At 33.9% G+C, this 17748-nt stretch overlaps 1 protein-coding gene across 2 annotated transcripts in view; it reads left to right on the plus strand.

The window, feature by feature from the left end:
* LOC135836458 (uncharacterized) overlaps positions 1 to 17748 on the plus strand; it is a 145038-nt gene that overhangs the window by 94699 nt on the left and 32591 nt on the right. Inside the window, exon 1 of one of the 2 annotated variants that reach the window (XM_065351309.1) lies at positions 4973 to 5080. The exons of the other annotated variant lie outside the window; for it this stretch is intronic. The gene's annotated coding sequence lies outside the window, so the exon portion shown is untranslated. Of the gene's footprint in view, positions 1 to 4972; positions 5081 to 17748 lie in introns of those variants that run through there. 2 annotated transcript variants of the gene reach the window in all.

Genomic DNA, 17748 nt, shown 5'->3' on the forward strand with positions numbered 1-17748 from the left:
TAATGAGCAAATTGCAAATTTTTTCGTCCGTGTGTCTTATTAATTTGGTATTGTTTGAATTTCGCTCTGCGTTGGTAATTTTTACTTTGCGTTGTCGTAATTATCAGTAGGTATTAGTAACATAGAAATGTAAATGGGTTAAATTGAAACGCGTGTCGTGTGCGTTATAATTTTTATTAATGCGTTTTTCTAAAACAATTACAACTGTAATTTACTTACTTTATCGTTTTTACCGCGTGCATACTTGAATTCTCGCTGTTTTAAATTTTCGAAAGGAAAATTTACCAGTTGGGAGCGTAGATAATGCGATTGCAAAGTGATGCATTTTTTGTACGTCTTCCTCATTTCACACGTGCTCGTGAATTGAGTAAAATGATACCCACTTACCTAATAATGAGAATAAATGAAAAACTTGGAAAATTATGATGAAAAAAAAAACTGAGAAAACTTGTCATAACCTTGCTGATTTATTTATTTTTTTTTCAATTCCTACAGTACATTATGGCAGAAAGACGTTGTTGGAAAATTTGAAATCATGCGCAAATCGCAGAAATATTAATGAACATTTTCAACTGATGAAAGAAAAATTACGTACGAATCTATGGAAAAATCAGCTGCAAGTTGATGAAAACTTTGTTGAAAAATATGTTGATAACTTACTACTTATTTAAGATTCTTAATGTAGGGTAGATGTTTCAGTTTGATCCGCAACGCTCTGCATGATTTACTCTTTACTGGGTCCAAATTGGTGTTGAGTATTTAAATATGGATTGCATTTTGTTCATAGCTTGGTATTTTATTCATGAAAGTCATCTGTGTTGTGGATCGATTCTACCACATTTTGATCCAATCATTCACTGCAAAACAATCATGATTTTGAGAGAAAACTTGCTCATTGTTACCTCCATTACACTTTTACTTTCAGTTAGCAATGTCCGAATTTTATTTTTTATCGTTTTCAAACACGATCTACGTATGTATGTACACATACGATTATGTCTTACTGTATTATTAAAATGATATCTCACTTAATGACGTTGTCATTGAACTAATCATTCAGATATACTCTAAGCCAACGCAAAATATCCTCAAATATACGGAAATAGTATTCTCAAGAAAACATCGGACACCTACATTCCAACAAGCAGCAACATTGTACATATGTATTTACAGTCTAGATATCTTTATCATAATTCTGAAGCGATTCCAAACATAGAGTAGATTAATTTGATAAAAAAAAAGAAAGAAAATGAAGCAGCCCTAAGCTCGAATCCTTTTACCATGTCAAAATTTTAATAAAAAATGATCATCGTAGTAATCCACGATGCTGCAGTATTTTTAAGCGCACCGCAGTCATTAAATATAAACATGGTTCTTTTTTTATCATTCATCGCTCATCGGTGATACTTTACGATTATTGTACTCGAAATTGCACGTATGTATATCTTAGTTAAAGTAACAGCGCTTATTTTTAATATTAATTTTTTAACTTGTTTACGACGTATTTTACACATCAAATGTATGGGTAAAGGTCTCCTCGAGCGAGTATCTCTTAATATCGTCGTCGTAATTTTTTAATTCTTAATAACTTTCCGAGAAAATACATATAAGAATGTGGGGGAAAATTCGTCAACACTTGTCAACACTATGCAATCATATTAGTGGAGATAATTAGTATCTCTCTTTCTCTGTCCATCTTGGTGAGACTTTGGTAACTATTTCCGCGACTTGAAAAACCCTTTAATTATCTATGCGTTAAATTAGATGTCATTATAATGAGGTTGTGGCAAATTCACGTATGAGATTTATCTACCTACGTTTTAATCGACGATGCGATGTGGCAACTAAATAAATATGAATACAGGGTGATCCAGTTTGGTTTTGGTGATTTATTCGTTGGTCGTCAGAACTTTTCAGGGTGAGCGAAAAATTTCTGAAATTTTTGTGCTTTTCTCGTTTTTACTCGTGTTCAGGGTTGTTAAATTACCGTAATTTATTCGCTGGTAAAATACGGCGGTAAAATACGGTAAAATACGGTATTTTACCGTATTTTACCAACTTGAATATAATGAACTTATAGTGTTCAAACCTTCAAAAGTTCAAACATATAAAATTATTGTATATTATGTAATGGGTGGAAATTTCAATAATTTTCTGCTTGAAACTTGAAAACAATATGAAACTATAAAAGGGTTAAAATTAAAAATTACATTAACAACACTTGAAATTGAAAAACATTGAAGTTACTGAAAATTACTAAAAAGTAAAAAGTGATGAAAGATGGCCAATGGGGAAAAATTAATTGTATAACCAATAACCATGCATGGATTAAAATTAAAATTTAAAATCATTCAACATTGTCAAAAAAATAAAAAATTGACCAATTTGGTTATTTTAATGATTGAAATAACCAAAATTTAATGATTTTGAAGTACATTTTAATGACATTTCAACATGTTTTCACGATTTGATGCAATTTTTTCTAATTTTTGACCAATTGTGAATAATTTTCTGGCAATTGTTTGGTAATTTTCAAGATATTTTCCTGTTTATATGTAGCATGTATCAATTATCATTAGCATTGATGCAAATTAATTGTGAATTTTGATGCCAATCATCTTCAGCTAATGTCAGCTGTTGATTCTTGATTCATCCTTTCAACTTTCAAATAATGTGGCAAAAAAATGCTTTTTGGTAATTTACGGTAAAATACGGTAATAAACTTTTGGTAAAATACCGTAAAATACGGTAAAATATCGCCGTAATTTACCGACATGAATTACCTTACAACCCTGCTCGTGTTCAATTGAATCGTTTTTTTTTCAATTGCGTCCTATTTCTTTGCAATATCAGAAAAATGATTTTATTTTTTTCCTTTCGTATTAGTTTGGATAAGCGAAACATTGCGATTTTTTCATTTCTTTTTGTTTTTTGTTCAAATTTGATTTTATTGTGAATTTGTGATGAAAAATCTAGCATTATTTTAAATTGAGAAATGAGAAACTAAGAAATTGAAAACAATCTTATTGGAAATAAGTGAAAACTCTCTTGCAATCAGGTACTTAATAGCCGTGATGACGGTTATATGCCGTCTGACTTGTTTCTTGCTGTTGTACATGGTTTCAAATTTTACAGCTTGGCCAGGTGATGGATTTTTCGTTCAAAAATTAGTTAGATACCATGATTTGGTTGAAAAGGATTTTTTTTTTCAAATTCAGGACAGAAAAGTCGCGATTTGTGAAAGTTCTGAGTAAGTATATATTTTTTTCATGCAAATACCAATATCATTAGTTGAATGTTGACGATCGTGTTTTAAAAATCAATTTTTTGAAGAAGAAAAGTAATTTTATGTTATGAATCAGTCGTTTTGGGTTTAAAGGTCATCCGATTTTGCTCAATTTTTTGCATGTTTCTTATATTAGTAAGGCAATCCAAAATATTCGGATATCCTAGAAATATTCTATAATATGCAAATTCAATTTTGGTATCGTTTTACTCGTCTTCACAAGCACCATACGAAAATTGTATTTTCAACCCCAAAAATTCAATCGAATGTTTTGAAAAACAAAATTCATTTTAAATTCCCCAAGTCGAAATTTTGCAACAATTCTCTTAATTCGATAACCAATGAAATATGTGATCATTTTAGGCGATAATATGTAAAAATATGCATTTTAAGGCAAATTATTCGAAAATATTTGAAATAAGGTTGGGCTTATTTGAAAGGAAATTTTCTGAAACGTAGGTAAAATGAAATTATTACATTTTGTAATCGGAATTCGGAATTTCACAAAAAACATTTTGTTTCGATAGTTTTTTGGATTTGCTCAATGCTCATCGTAATGCTCAACTTTGGAGTCTGATTTCTCGGGAATGCTGCAACCTGCAACTTGAAGAAAATCTGTTTAGCGGCGTTTTGAAAGTATAGGTAATCGAAAATTTTTTTGGAAGTATTCTACTCAAAATTTCAGTTCAAAGTTGAGCTTTATTTGAAAATTCAATTTTCAAAAGCTTATCAAATTTTGGAGCTTTAATTCAATGAAAAAAATTTAATCCAGTGTAGGTGTGGTACTTACACGTGTGAACTTTTCGTGATGGGATTCGTATAAGCCAGGGGAGTCAAAGCCCCAAAATTGTGGTCAAAGCGTTAAAAAAATGTAAAATATCGAGTAACGTACTGTTTCAGTTTTTTCCCTACTTTTTGACCAAAATTTTGATACTTTGTACTTCGTCTCTCCCCTCCAAGAGTACTGCGAATCTGATCAAGAAAAAATCATGGTTGTAAAAAAATCTCAAAAGTGAATATTTCCTGGATTTTTTTCCAATTTTCAAATTACAGCTGGTAAATTTGGCCTTATTTTGTGAATTCAACTTTCAAAAAACCTCAGCTTTAAACTTGAAATTTTTAAAAGCACTGTATATTGACTTTGAAACGACGCCAACATTATTTTCTCCAAGTTGCTGCATGCTGTCTCGTCTCGATTATTTTACTCCAAAGTTGAGCATTGTGACGAGTTTAAATTATTGCTGAAAAAAAAGACAATAAACTGCACCCACCTGTTCCAAAAGATGTGCTTGGGGCAATGATGATGATTTTACTTTTTAGTGGTATCGTTTGTTAGTAATTGCTGCGTATATTTTCTTGTTGTTGCCATCATCTATAGTCTCGGGTGCCATTCGAGTTAAAGAAGTTGTCTAGGCAGTGCCTGCCTGGCCGATGAGATATTCCATGTTGAAGATTCGTCTATCTCTATAATACGAGTACGTAATGGTTTGGCCTGACAATGGCCATTGATGCCTCGTCTGCATTATTTGTATGATCATCAGATTTTGCGGTATGAATATTATAATATTTTTTGAAACAATATTATGAATTCTGGTAAAAAAAATGCTAAAAGTTGCAATTTGAAGAAAGAGGAAATAACAATGAAAAACTGCAATTTGAAAACAAGCAGAAACTCTCTTGCAATCAACAACTTATTCGCAAATGATTGAACATAGCAAAACGGGAAAAACAACTGTCTTCCACTTTGAAATGAACGGAATCAATTCAAGATGAAATGATTTTTTGCTGGTCTATGTGAGTATAACCTTAAGTACCCCATGGGACACCTTGTATATACGATCAGCGACTTCAGCGTGAATACGCCGGTAGCCGGTTACAATATTTATAATTAACAAACTAATTATTACGATAGAATCTCTATCCTGAAATGATTACTGCGAGTTGGCGTTGATCCGTAGTTGAAAAAATTTCACGCCGAACGCTAAAATTTGCCATCAGCGTACACTTTCTCTTAATCGAAAAAGTAATTTAGTATATTACAGATACTGTGACCGGATTGGCTTTTGGCTGCAGACGTAATAAAGCTATTACCTATTAATATCTCGTTAAGTTTATAAAAAATGTAATAAGATCATATTCGGCGACTTAAATGCTGGTTAAAGAAAAAGGTGGCGTGCGTTGCATTACTAGGAACGAGATGCTGAGGTGGTTGGCGGCGGCGGCGGCGCGGCGGTCGTTGATAATGTTGTCAAGGTATATGTTTATGTTCCAGCTCACGATACCCGAGGCATTCTTCAGACAAGTCCCTCCGTGCCTGATTAAAGAGCATGACTCGGCGATCCATTAATTATAAAGCCTTATTTCAGTTTGGAAAACCAAGGATCTCGTATACCTATGCGTCGAATGAGCCGCGGCCGCGTACAAAAACAGTGTTAACCAACATGGGAATGTTTGGATACTTAAAAAACAAACAGGAAATAAAAAAGCGACGCGGACGCGTTCTTTTCAAAATTATCTTTTACACGTGATTTTTTTTTCATCACATTTGATTTGCTCGGTGTGTTAAGGTAGCCTATCTTCATCTTGGGTTAAAAATACCTGTAGACTAGATACCTTTACCTACCTATGTTGAAATTGAACGAATGGCTGTGTGTAGTAGTTGCTGGAGCTGCTGCGAGAAATATACTATATAGATATCTTACTTACTCGTATGTATAATGGTTATTGCCTCGGTTATGTTCGACCCAATGTAGCCTACGTGGTATTAGTTTGTTCGAGATCGGCCGTAGCTTTGAAATTACATCGAAATTATGACCGTAATTAATACCGAACACATTAAAAATGGCGATTACATTGCCACCATGTAATGGTAAACGTAATTTTAAATGAAAATGAGCTCGAACCGGCCGCTCAGATGATAAATCTTTGCATTTAAACAACCTTTTTCACAGGTCAATGTTGATTAAAGGTAGCCTCTTTTTTCCTCTTCTACTGCTCCTTTATGTTTTGTTTACTCTTACGAAACAGATTAGACGAGTCTGATACTCCTTATTCGGATGTAGACCATTTGTAATTTATCAAATTTCGAAGTTATTACATTGATACACGATACACGCTTACAATGCTTACATACTGCTTTTTTATGGTCGGGGCAAATATATTTTTCGTCGTGTTTAATTCTTTACTTTTCTTGGACTATTTTTGAAATTGTTTTCCCCTCAATCGAATTGGAAATCTTACAGCACATCTCATACTATGAATGTTGACAAGGACAGAAAAAAAATAGTACGTAGATTTTTCTTGATTACATAATTGGCAATTTTATTCATTTTGGGATCAAACTGAAATTTTCTGTCGACTTTGTTCCCGAAAAAAAAAAATTGCTAAAAACGGTCAAAATTCTTGGATGCAAGCTGATTCAATGAGAGTTGAATATTGGTTGGTTTGGTTGAGATTTTCTCCAAACTCCAGTGGAACCCTGGATCAGCGACGGCAAAATTTTGAAAAACTTGTCATTTTTGGTACTTTTTGATTCGTTTCTTAGGCCAATTCTATGAATCATATCTGAGTTGAAAATGAATAAAAAAAACGCCATCTAGTCTTCAAGAAAGTAAAAAGCCGAAAAAATTCTAAAAGACTGCATAACTCGAAAATATAATGCACGAAATGGTAAGTTATGAACCATTTTTGTATCCATTGAAACAGGGGGTATGCTAGTCCGTTATTTTCTTACGAAAGCGTATTTTTTGTAACTCGAAAACTATTAATTGACATTTGCAAAAATTTTTACTAGTGTTCTTTTTTTGTAGAAAATGAAAAACTATGACCAATTTTGCATGAATCTTGAAATTTTATGCAGTGGAACCGAAAATATTGAAAGAATAATTATGCGAAAAATAAAATTTTTTCTCAAAGGTATTTCAAGTTCTACAGTATAAAATTTCAAGATGTTTGCAAAATTGGTAATTTTTTCCCATTTTCTACAAAAAATGACTCTTGTACAATTTTTGCAAAAATGTCATAGTTCTCGAGTTACACATGCTTTCGCAAGAAAATGGCGGACCAGCATAACCCGATTGCAACCAGCTTTTTAAGTTTTTTGAGTTTTTGTGCGCAGCGCGAAAAACTCTTATGTAATCACGTTTTTCGTCGTCGTCGTCATCAATACGTATTTATCCAATCAGTGATTAGCATTTCAGCTATAATCCAATCAGTGACTGGATATTTGAAATGCTAAGTAATATGCAAAAAAAAATCAATTTAAGAAGCCATTAGCGGATCGGTGATTGGAAGACAGTTTTAAATTTCAGTTTGAACAAGTCCCACAATTGTTGGTATGCTTATTGTTCTCACTCGGCCCAATTCAGGGTATTTTCGGTGCAATTGCATGGCAGCCGCTGGAAATAGACAGCACTCGAATGAACCTTTTAGAACATTTTTATTGAAAAATATGAATTGATAGTTTAAAATTGAAGATTCGTTATTTTTATTGGCGCAATTCTCCATGAACACACATGTCTCTAAGTCCCGCAATATTGTTGGTATGCTTATTGTTAAAAACCGCAACAACTCTCTTGTAATCAGCGATTAGCTGATGGCTTGTTTTTTAGTTCTTTATCTTTAGTTTTTATGAATTTTTGAAGGTGATTTGCATTCATTTCAAACCGATGTGTGATTCTTTTTTTTTTCACGTTTTGAAAGGTGTCAAAAGTGAATCAATTTTTAAAGTTTTGGAATCACGGACCCTGGGGTTTTTGAAGTTGGAGGTATGAAATTTTGGACAGGTTCGTGCCAAGCCATTTTGATTTAGCTGCCATTCAGACTCGTTATGTAACCTTTAAAATTCAGAAAATATCAAAAAAATATGCTTACGAAGGTGACTGAAGTTTTTCTCTACTCGGAACTACTTTTTGGACTTGAAAAAAAAATACTCTGCAAACCACGGATGTTCATGAAATATTAATCCCAGATGAATGACATCGTTTTCTAATCACATGTGAAATGCGGTTAATTAAACCTGCATCTCCATATTGCATATTCTGAGCCGATATCTATAGATTTTTTACAATTTGGCTCGCTGAAAGAGTATTTATTCTGCACGCTAGAACTAAGTTTTGAGCCACTAACTAATGTTATTATGGATAACAGCAGACGAATTTTTATAAAATATGCCTGCTATTTTGGCGGCCATGTCTTCGGATATATTTTTGGTTTTTAAAAATGTCTTGAATTCTTGCACTTTTGGGGTTCTTCGCATTCTTCAGAATATACTTTCATGACCACATGGATCGAAGCTGTGATTTGTATGGAAAAAAAAATAATAAGCAAAAAGCAAATGCAAAAATCTTCTTGCAATCAGTGAATAGCATGATGGCTTGTTAAATTTGGAGTACGTCGTACCTATTCTAGTTCTTCGAATGAAGTAATAAAATCGAATACTTTTGTTTCGTATTCCAAATTTTTGCAAAAATTGGAATAACTAATATTGCGATGAATTATTTATTAATAAAACGAGGGTAGAAGACATGTCTTCATAGTTTTGATTTTTTCGATTTTTGGCGAATTTTCGAAAAACTGGGCCAAAATTTCCTACAAATCTGCTGTGATTTGTATCTACTAAAAAAAAGTAAGCAAAAAGCAAATGCAAAAAACTTCTAAATAGCTTATGGCTTGTTAAATGGATTTCATTGTGCAAACGAGAGTGAATAGATATTCTCCTAGTCTACAAATCAACGAATATCTTATTTTGTTTCATATTCTTAACTGTTGCAAACATTGGAATAATGTTGCGATGAATGAATTATTTTTTAGGAAAAAGAGGGGAAAAGACGTGTCTTCATACTTAGTTTTGAATGGCTGTCGTGCGAGTATATGTTCGAAGGTAAAAGAAAATTCTTGTCACTCAAACATCCCCTGAGGTTGTCGAATTTTGAATTTTCCACGCCGATTGTATTTGTATCATTTTCATGTTAAGCAACGTTCAGATCCGAAATTGATGAATGTCTCTCTTTCAAATCAATGATTTCCCATTTCAGTATCATTGAACGCCCTTGTCTTTTTTTTGCTCTTGTTTTCGCTCCAACTTTTCGAACAAATCGCCCTCATTCAAGGAAATTTCTGTACTCGACGAAGCCAAATTTGAAAAACAAGCAAAAAACATCATCCAAAATTTTGGGAGCTGAAATGCATTTTTCGATTTTTGTCAAGTTTTTAAAAATCTTCGAATCAAAAATGCAAAACGAAAAATCAAAATTTTGTCAAATTAATGTAGAAAGTTGCATTCATTTGGTATGCATCCTATTTTCGATCCCTCCCCCCCCAATCTATTGGAAACATTTTCGAATCGTTTTGAGCACTTCTGGAACCTTCAGCAGATTTTTGACATTTGATTTTTCACAAAATTTTACCCAATGATTCTGAGAAGTTGAAATTTACCTGATATCTTGATTATGACATGTTGAGTCGATTGAAGGTGGTTTCAAGTCGTTTTGAAGCATCTATCAACGACTCAACGTGTTGAAAATTCAGTTTTTGATGATAGCTCCTAAACAAGTCTACTCAATGTCAGCATGTTGAAATTGTTGAGATACATAATGAATTTTGAATTTCTAACTTGATTGAATGAAATTTTATGGAAGTTCCATTTTTCAAAAATCTACTGAAGGTTCCAGAAGTGCTCCAAACAATTCGAAACCGTTTTTGACTGACTTTGGAGCTCGAAGACAAAGTACATACCAAATTTTATCTCTGTACGTTAATTGTTTAAAGATTTGATTGTGTTTTCGACGTTTGTTTTTTCTAAATTCATCGAAATTCGAGAAGTTTCCTTCAACACATAAAATTTCAAAGAGTGATGTATTTTTTCATGCTGTTTTGATTTTCCTCTATCTGCTGCAAAAATGTTTCTGGATGTATTCCTTGTCAGCATTAACATCAGTTGACGAGTATAATCAGCTGTTCTCAGTCCACCTCTTCTTCAAGTATAAAGTTTGATGAAAACATCAAACTTCAGTGTATGTATATTTGCTCCAACTCGAGCAACCAATCTATGGCTATCTTCACGGTATCCATAGTAGACTTGTTAAATACAGCATAGTTTATGACCAATGCTGGTACATGCACCAAGCGCGCACAGAGAAGGCCAGCAACTAGTTTCACATATTCAAAAACAGTAACGTTAACAATAAAAGAAATAACGTTGCATTTTTTTTTCAAGCATTCATTATATGAAGAAGGCAGAGGTAAGAAGAAAAAACGAACCAAAGAAAGAAAAGAAAATCAAGATACACCATTATAGTTAACAGATAAAATCTTATTCGAGTAGTATATTTTGAAATAGCGTGACTTTATTTTGCCCTTAGGTTAGCCAGTCACATTTCGAAAGGCCAAACAATGCTAGATTTTCTTTTACATTTTAATCATGCGCGTATTTAAAAACATAATTCAAATATGTTTACATTTTGGTATTAGTAAGTTACATTCTTATATATAGAGCCAGAAATCGAGAGGAGAGGAGAGGAACGGAGTAGAGGTGAATTCCAGCGAGTCGAGAACGTGTCCGTATAGGTAGTAAAAAACAGTAGACCTGGAGAGTATTTGGCAACCTGCTATAGTTTAGCTTTTGCTTGCTGCTGCTGCCGAATACGAGAGGAGAACCAAAAACAGAATATTTATAATTATTAGAAGTAGTAGATGATGAAGATCCTACTCTTGACGGTGTGCTATAACAGACGCGATAACCTGCGAGTGATAGGACCAGCCCTATTATTATGCCCCAGCTTGGGAAACTACCCGTTAGCGCGATGTATGTGTAGCTGTAGTGTCCATGTCGGCGCGGATGCGTAGTGTTTTTAGCCCCAGGGAGTGTTATTTCTATCGGTCCGTTTAACAAACACGACGATTAGTCTTTTCCCCGGTCTTTTTCTTCACCGAAAAAAAAGAAGAAACGTTTTATATATATATAATCGAAGACCGCGGCTAAATAGGACAAGATTTCTGGGAAGGCGGTGTTTCTGAGAAATTAAGTCATTATAATGATTCTGTGGTCGATATCGGATCCGGTATGCTTACTGTATGATTGTCGATTTGTACACCTTGGATCGTGTGGTAGTGTTTCTTTATCTCTCAATTAGGGTCCTGTACATGGACCTGTAACTTCCATAAGTTCATTTTCGGATTTAGTTTTGGTAAAAGTCAGGAATGTTTCTTGCTATCGAAAAGGGGAAAATCAGTTTCAAAATTGACGTCAAGTTACGAGTTCATGAGATTGCTTAAATCGTGTCATCGAAAGTTTGTTTAAAGACGTGTTTAAAAGCATGAAGCATTAAAGCAACCAACAAACAAAAAGCAAATGCGAAAACTTTCTGGCAATCAGCGAATAACTGCAATACATAAATGGATTTCATGTTTATTATCGGGTTTTTAGGCGATTGTCTATTTCTTGACGATAATGGAATTTATTATTCTCAGAAAAGAAAAAATTCTGATTCTGGTTTCTCTCCAAATCAATCCTTCATCGTCTGAAAAGAAATTTAATCTGAGATATGGATGAATATTTCTTTGAAGTTGGAATTCTTGCCGCTTTCTTGCAAGCATTTGTGTCTGCAAGGGAAACTTCTCTTATTCGCGAGATTTCATCCAAATCCTCTACTTAAAATTTGAAAGGCTCTCCAAATATAAGTAAAATACAAAAATTCCGCACCGGCAGACAAATTGTTAGTCCGGGTAAAAAAATATAATGAGTATCCACTATCCAAACATACGCCATCAGGTCGAATTTATAATGGTGAATTTTATACATATTTCGATTTTCGGCAAATTTTCGAGCATTTTTCAATTCAGCTCGTTTTGTATTCTATTGGAAATTATCAACAGCCAATTATTTTTGACTTGACAAATCGATTAATGTGGTTTTTGAACTGTTCTGGAGCTTCTGCTGGATTTTTGGGATTCTGCGTTTTAGAAAAATTATCGTGTGAAACAATTAAGACTGAACTAGGCCTCCTATTCAAAAAATGTCAGTGGAAGGGGCCAACCATCAACAGTTGTGATAACCATCCCCCAACAATCGATGCCAAAAAGTGGAACTTGTTAAGTCGACGAGCTCGTAAACGAGAAATTTGTCCGTCTTTGGTTTTTTTGCTTTCAAAATAATCATTGGAGAAAATTTTGAATTTCAATCTTTAGAATCAGATTCTTAGAAGTAACTTGAATCGAAGCGCCGAATTTTATTTCTGCCTTTCGATGATTATTTTTTCAGAATTGAAAAATCCTAAAATCCACTGGAAATTCTTGAATGATTTGAAATCTTTGTAAATTAATTCAGACAATCAGACATTGGGTCGTCTTAAATCAAATTTCTGACCTTTCCCTCAATTTCCTCAAATCTTGATTTTTTGTGGAAAACGAGCTTAAACTCGGATTTTAGTTGGAAAGTACATACTTGAGTGCAACGACCGCGATTTTGAATTTTTCAACCCCAATAACGACCTTGCAATCTACTTCAAAACTGTCAGATCATCAAAAAAAAAGAGGTCCAAATTTGAGAAAAAAGCCAAAAAACTTGTTTTTACTTAATTCTTATCATGTTTTTTTCTTTTTCTACCCCCGATAATTTTTAGTTTGTAATTAATTTTTCTCATTTTTTGAAAAAGTATAGTCAATAAGAGATAGTCTTTATTGAAGTCAAATGCGAGACTGAATTTAGAATTCGAGTTTCAATGGTTTTCATTGATGTGAGGATATGTTGATGAAATTGAACTGAATCATCGAAACAATGCAATGAGTAGAAAGCAATTGCAAAAACTCTCGCAATTCAACTGGTCTGATGGATTGATGATGTACGCAAAAATTAAAAATTAAACTTGCTTTTCATCTTTTTTTTCGAACTTCGTTATTTTACCCTACTGTAGATTTATAATGAATCTACCATCTTTCAACGAAACTGAGGAATTGGATAGAATCATTTTTCATTCCATGGTATGCTAAATTCATAAGGCTATAAAGCAGTAAATAAATTAGGCTAACAAGGGAACCCTCCCACATGATAATCTCCGATTTGAATGAAACTTGGACTGGTGGAAAGAGGACCTCAAAAAACCCCCATCCCCCAATTTTCAGCTGCTGAAGTTGATTTTTCGATTTTTGACGAGCGTTTGAAGTTTTGTCGTAGTTACAGGTAAAGTTGTTCTGTAAATTCTAAAAATGGCCGTTTCTCCCCACCGCATGAACTTCAGCAGCTGAAATTTTGGTCAAAGGGTCTATGCTTGATACCTAATTGACTAATACTACCGCCGGCCGGATCTGGAATTATCATCAGAAATCGAATTTTTTGCCCAATTGCTGGTTTTTAAATGCCATTGAAAAATTTGAAAAATGAGTCAATTAAGCTCTTCTAATGAACTTCAAGGGCTCAAATTTTGGTCAAACAGTCTCTGCCGAATACCAAATCGACTCATGCCATCATTGGCCGGATCCGGCCATCCGTTCAGGAAACAAGATTTTTTACTGTTTTTTCCCATGTTATGAATGAATTCAAAAAATGACCGTTTCTCCCCACCACATGAACTTCAGCAGCTGAAATTTTGGCCAAAGGGTCTCTGCTTGATACCTAATCGATAAGTACTACCGTCGGTCAAATCTGGAATTATCATCAGAAATCGAATTTTTTGACACATAACATGAGAAAAAGTATAAAAAATACACAAAACTTCACACGCTCGCCAAAAATAGAAAAATCAACTTCAGTAGCTGAAAATTTAGGGATGGGGGTTTTTTGAGGTCCTCTTTCCACCTGTCCAAGTTTCATTCAAATCGGAGATTATCATGTGGGAAGGTTCCCTTGTAAGCCATGTATTTGCGAATTCACGTTTGCTTGGATTGCTGTTGCTTTTGTCTGAAAAGAGCATACTCATCAATATCACAATTCGCATAGTATCCCCTTTTCAGTAATTTCACACGAAAATCTGTCAGATGTCAGCGACTGTGCGTGAATTCGTTAAAAAAATTGAAAGCAATAAATCAAAGAAAAGCAAAAACTCTAGCAATCAACGAATAGCTGATGGTTTGTTTTCCATTAATCGTCAAGTAGAAATGGGGATACTTTTTTCACCATTTCGAGATACTTAAAGCACCCAGTATAGTAATCGAAGTACTTAACGATTTTTTAAAAAATCCTGTCCTTCTTCCTGGAATACAAAATGAAAGTACAAACATTCACATCAAGTTTAAATTCTTCATTTGAGCTCATCTACATACGTATGTATAAAAATGCTCAAAAAAGTGCATTCTTGGAGTCGTTTTCACTCGAAATCTTTAAGGATTTTTGTGTGGTGAGTGGTGAGGACAATATTCGAAATTTTCAAGTTGAGTTTGTATGTACTTATCATAGGTATTTGAGTAATCGAAGAAAAAAGATTACGGTTTTCGATCTCCCTAACTGTGTTTAAAAATCAAAATTCAACTGAATACTTCTAAAAAAAAAATTCTGCCATCTTCGAAGAGATGTCAGAGATTTGGTGAAATAAATGCATTTTGATATGAAAATTAACGAATAATTTGATACTATTTTGTGAGTCATTTTCGCAAGCAAATAAATCACCAGTATAAAAAACCACTACCCGCCTAATTTCGATCCCAGGTAATTCTACAAAGTAATTAACCAATCACTCTGCGTATACGCAACAAGAACCGCCCAAAAATCTCGACAAATTAAAACATTATTATTAATCGAGGAAATACTCTTCGCGTCTCCCGAAAAAAATACCCACGTAAATGATAAAACAAAAAAAAAAATCAAACCAATTATCGCGCAACCAAAAGCATGCCCGAAACTTATCAACGACGTAATAAAAACCAATCATTATCGTGAAAATGCCGCTAACCAATTACAGAGAAACTTGATATTACACGAATACTCGCGTTGAACCTTGATAGATTGTTGTACTCATCCACACCAGCGGACATGGTTTTATTATTCCAGTTTCATCGTGGTTTTGGTTGCCCCCCTCTCTCTGGGCTGATCTCCACTTCTCTGTAGGGTTTTTGACAAAATTATCGACGTCTTGTTTCCAGACGAGCGTAATTTTCGACGAAATTATGGTTATCGATTTTTCATTCTGTTGAGTGTAGAGTGCACCTAATTCTGATCTTTCGATTGTTGATGAGAATGTTGTGAGTTTTGAGGTGCTTGGTAGCGTGTTCTTGATACGTTTAAAAGAACTCGTGTTGTCACAGGAATAAAAAAATGGACTTCATCGTGTGATTATTTGAGAGTCCTGTTCCTGTATTTTAGAATTAAGAGATTCAGGTAATAGGTGCTTAAACAGGTAAATGCATGCCGCTCCTCCTATCTTATTGAGTAATGAAATGAGGAATCAAAATTTGGAAAGTTGGATTTGTCAAATACCTTGTATAAAGAGAAGGTCAGAAAAATACATACGATGAGATTGCATCCGTATCTCACTATCAGTTCTATGAATTACAAGTCCATGGTTTAATCATTTTTGAGGTTTGATAAGTAAGAAACATGAACTCTTATTTTAAAAAAAAAGCTGAAAATTGGCTCCTCTGATGTATTTTTGAAAAAAATAGATAGAATTAAAAAATCATCTTACCGAACTTATATATTAGTCCACCCTTGTTTAACATACAATTCGTTTCGGACAGTTAATTACGATGAAAATTTTACATTTTCCCTTGATTTAACGAAAATCATATTTAGCTTCACAAATGTGGTCAAAAAACTACCTAACATTTTACAGCACAACAATAGGCTACGAGAAGAGCATTTACAACGCTCAGATTACCACTATTAATCCTTTTAAAACAATTCAGAACGAATCATTTTATACTTTAATGACTTCATCGTGAATGATTTCCTAGGTTATGGTATACCTATACACCATAAGGGTACCTAGACTCGGATTTTTTTATACACGTATTCTCATACAGAGAAAAAAAATCAAAATGAATTAGTTCTAGTAATAGACTAGCATCTTGCTAATGGCACAATAAAAAAAAAAAACTTTTCACAAGACGTCTCCATTATCAAAATCTACAGTATTAAAAGTAGAATCATAAAATCGGTAGAATTATTTAAGGTCACTTATCTTTTCGTTTTAATCTGAGAATGTTTTTTTTTTCTTTTTCTCCTTCGGCGCGGTTCCTCAAAGTTACAGCTAGAAGTTTTCCTTTCACGAAACTTGTCAACTTTACAGCGTATAATAAGGTTTTCCATTATTCATTCATTATTGCGCTAGATACTTACCTTAACCTTAGGTGTGTATTTATACTGTGTACGTTGCTCGTCACAACGCTTATGAATGAATTAACTGTACACGAGAAAGATTTTTGTTGGTTTTTTCCTCTGATTTTTTTGAAAACGTGATGGTATCCGGATGAAGTTCTTTCATGCGTAAACCCAAACCGTAGCCCGACATGCGATGTGGCATTTATTGTCATTGAAGAAAAAAACTGATGTATATAGACCTACTCACGTTGGTGTACTTTTCCAACGATGGATTTCGAGGATGAGGTGAGATGGTCAGGAGGTCATTTTTCTTTGTGGAACTCTTCTTCTAATGACTCAATTTCTCCAGTGAATGGACACAAAATAGGTACATATATCGTTGAATATATAGCTGACGAGCTTTCTAAATTTTCTTGGGAATGTCTTGAAAACGAAACGTTTCAAGAAAAACTGAGCAAGTGGGGATAGTTGTTCTCAAAATTTGCGGATGTCCAAATTTTCGAGAGAAGATTAAGAAAAACCAAAAAAGTCGGGCTTAAAACTAATCAGTAAGAAATCAAAAGATGTGTTTCATTTCAAAAAATCAGCTTTTTAGAGGTGAGGGAGTGGGAGCAAACAGAATTTTTTGTTTTTCACGTCGAAAAATCTTCTGTAAACACTCCCCTTCCCCCCTCTTTATTGCGAATTGACTTGAAAAGGTTGAATTTTGGCATGTGGATAAACTAAATGTTTTTCAAAAGTTATTAAATAAATGTCATTGCTGGAGCATCTCAAATTGACCTAGAGAGCTTAAATTTGGCATGCATTTCTGGAGGATGTTGTGGATATGCCTTTTGGAGATTTCGACTTTTCAATCCCTCCTGACCAATCACCAGCTACCAAAAAATTGGATTTTTTCCTACTTTTATCATGTTTTTGATGAAGGCCTGTTATGAAATGTATTGTTCAAAAGGGCAAGCCACTCGAACAAAGCGAAGAGATATTCCAAGCGAAGCAAGGAACGACCTTGAAGCGTATATGGGAACATTAGACTTGAAAATGTTTTTCGATTCTTGGCAAATTTTTGAGAATAGCGGAAATATTATTTGCTCAAGTTGATCTCTGGAACCGATTGCTGCCTTTTTTCGGACCGATTTGGTAGTCTCCAGCAAAAGTAGGCTTTTTTCTAGCTGTTTCAAATCGCTCTCCAGAAAACATTGCAATCAACTTTGGT

The sequence above is a fragment of the Planococcus citri genome, chromosome 2 (genome assembly GCF_950023065.1).
Source record: "Planococcus citri chromosome 2, ihPlaCitr1.1, whole genome shotgun sequence".
Taxonomy (NCBI): domain Eukaryota; kingdom Metazoa; phylum Arthropoda; class Insecta; order Hemiptera; family Pseudococcidae; genus Planococcus; species Planococcus citri.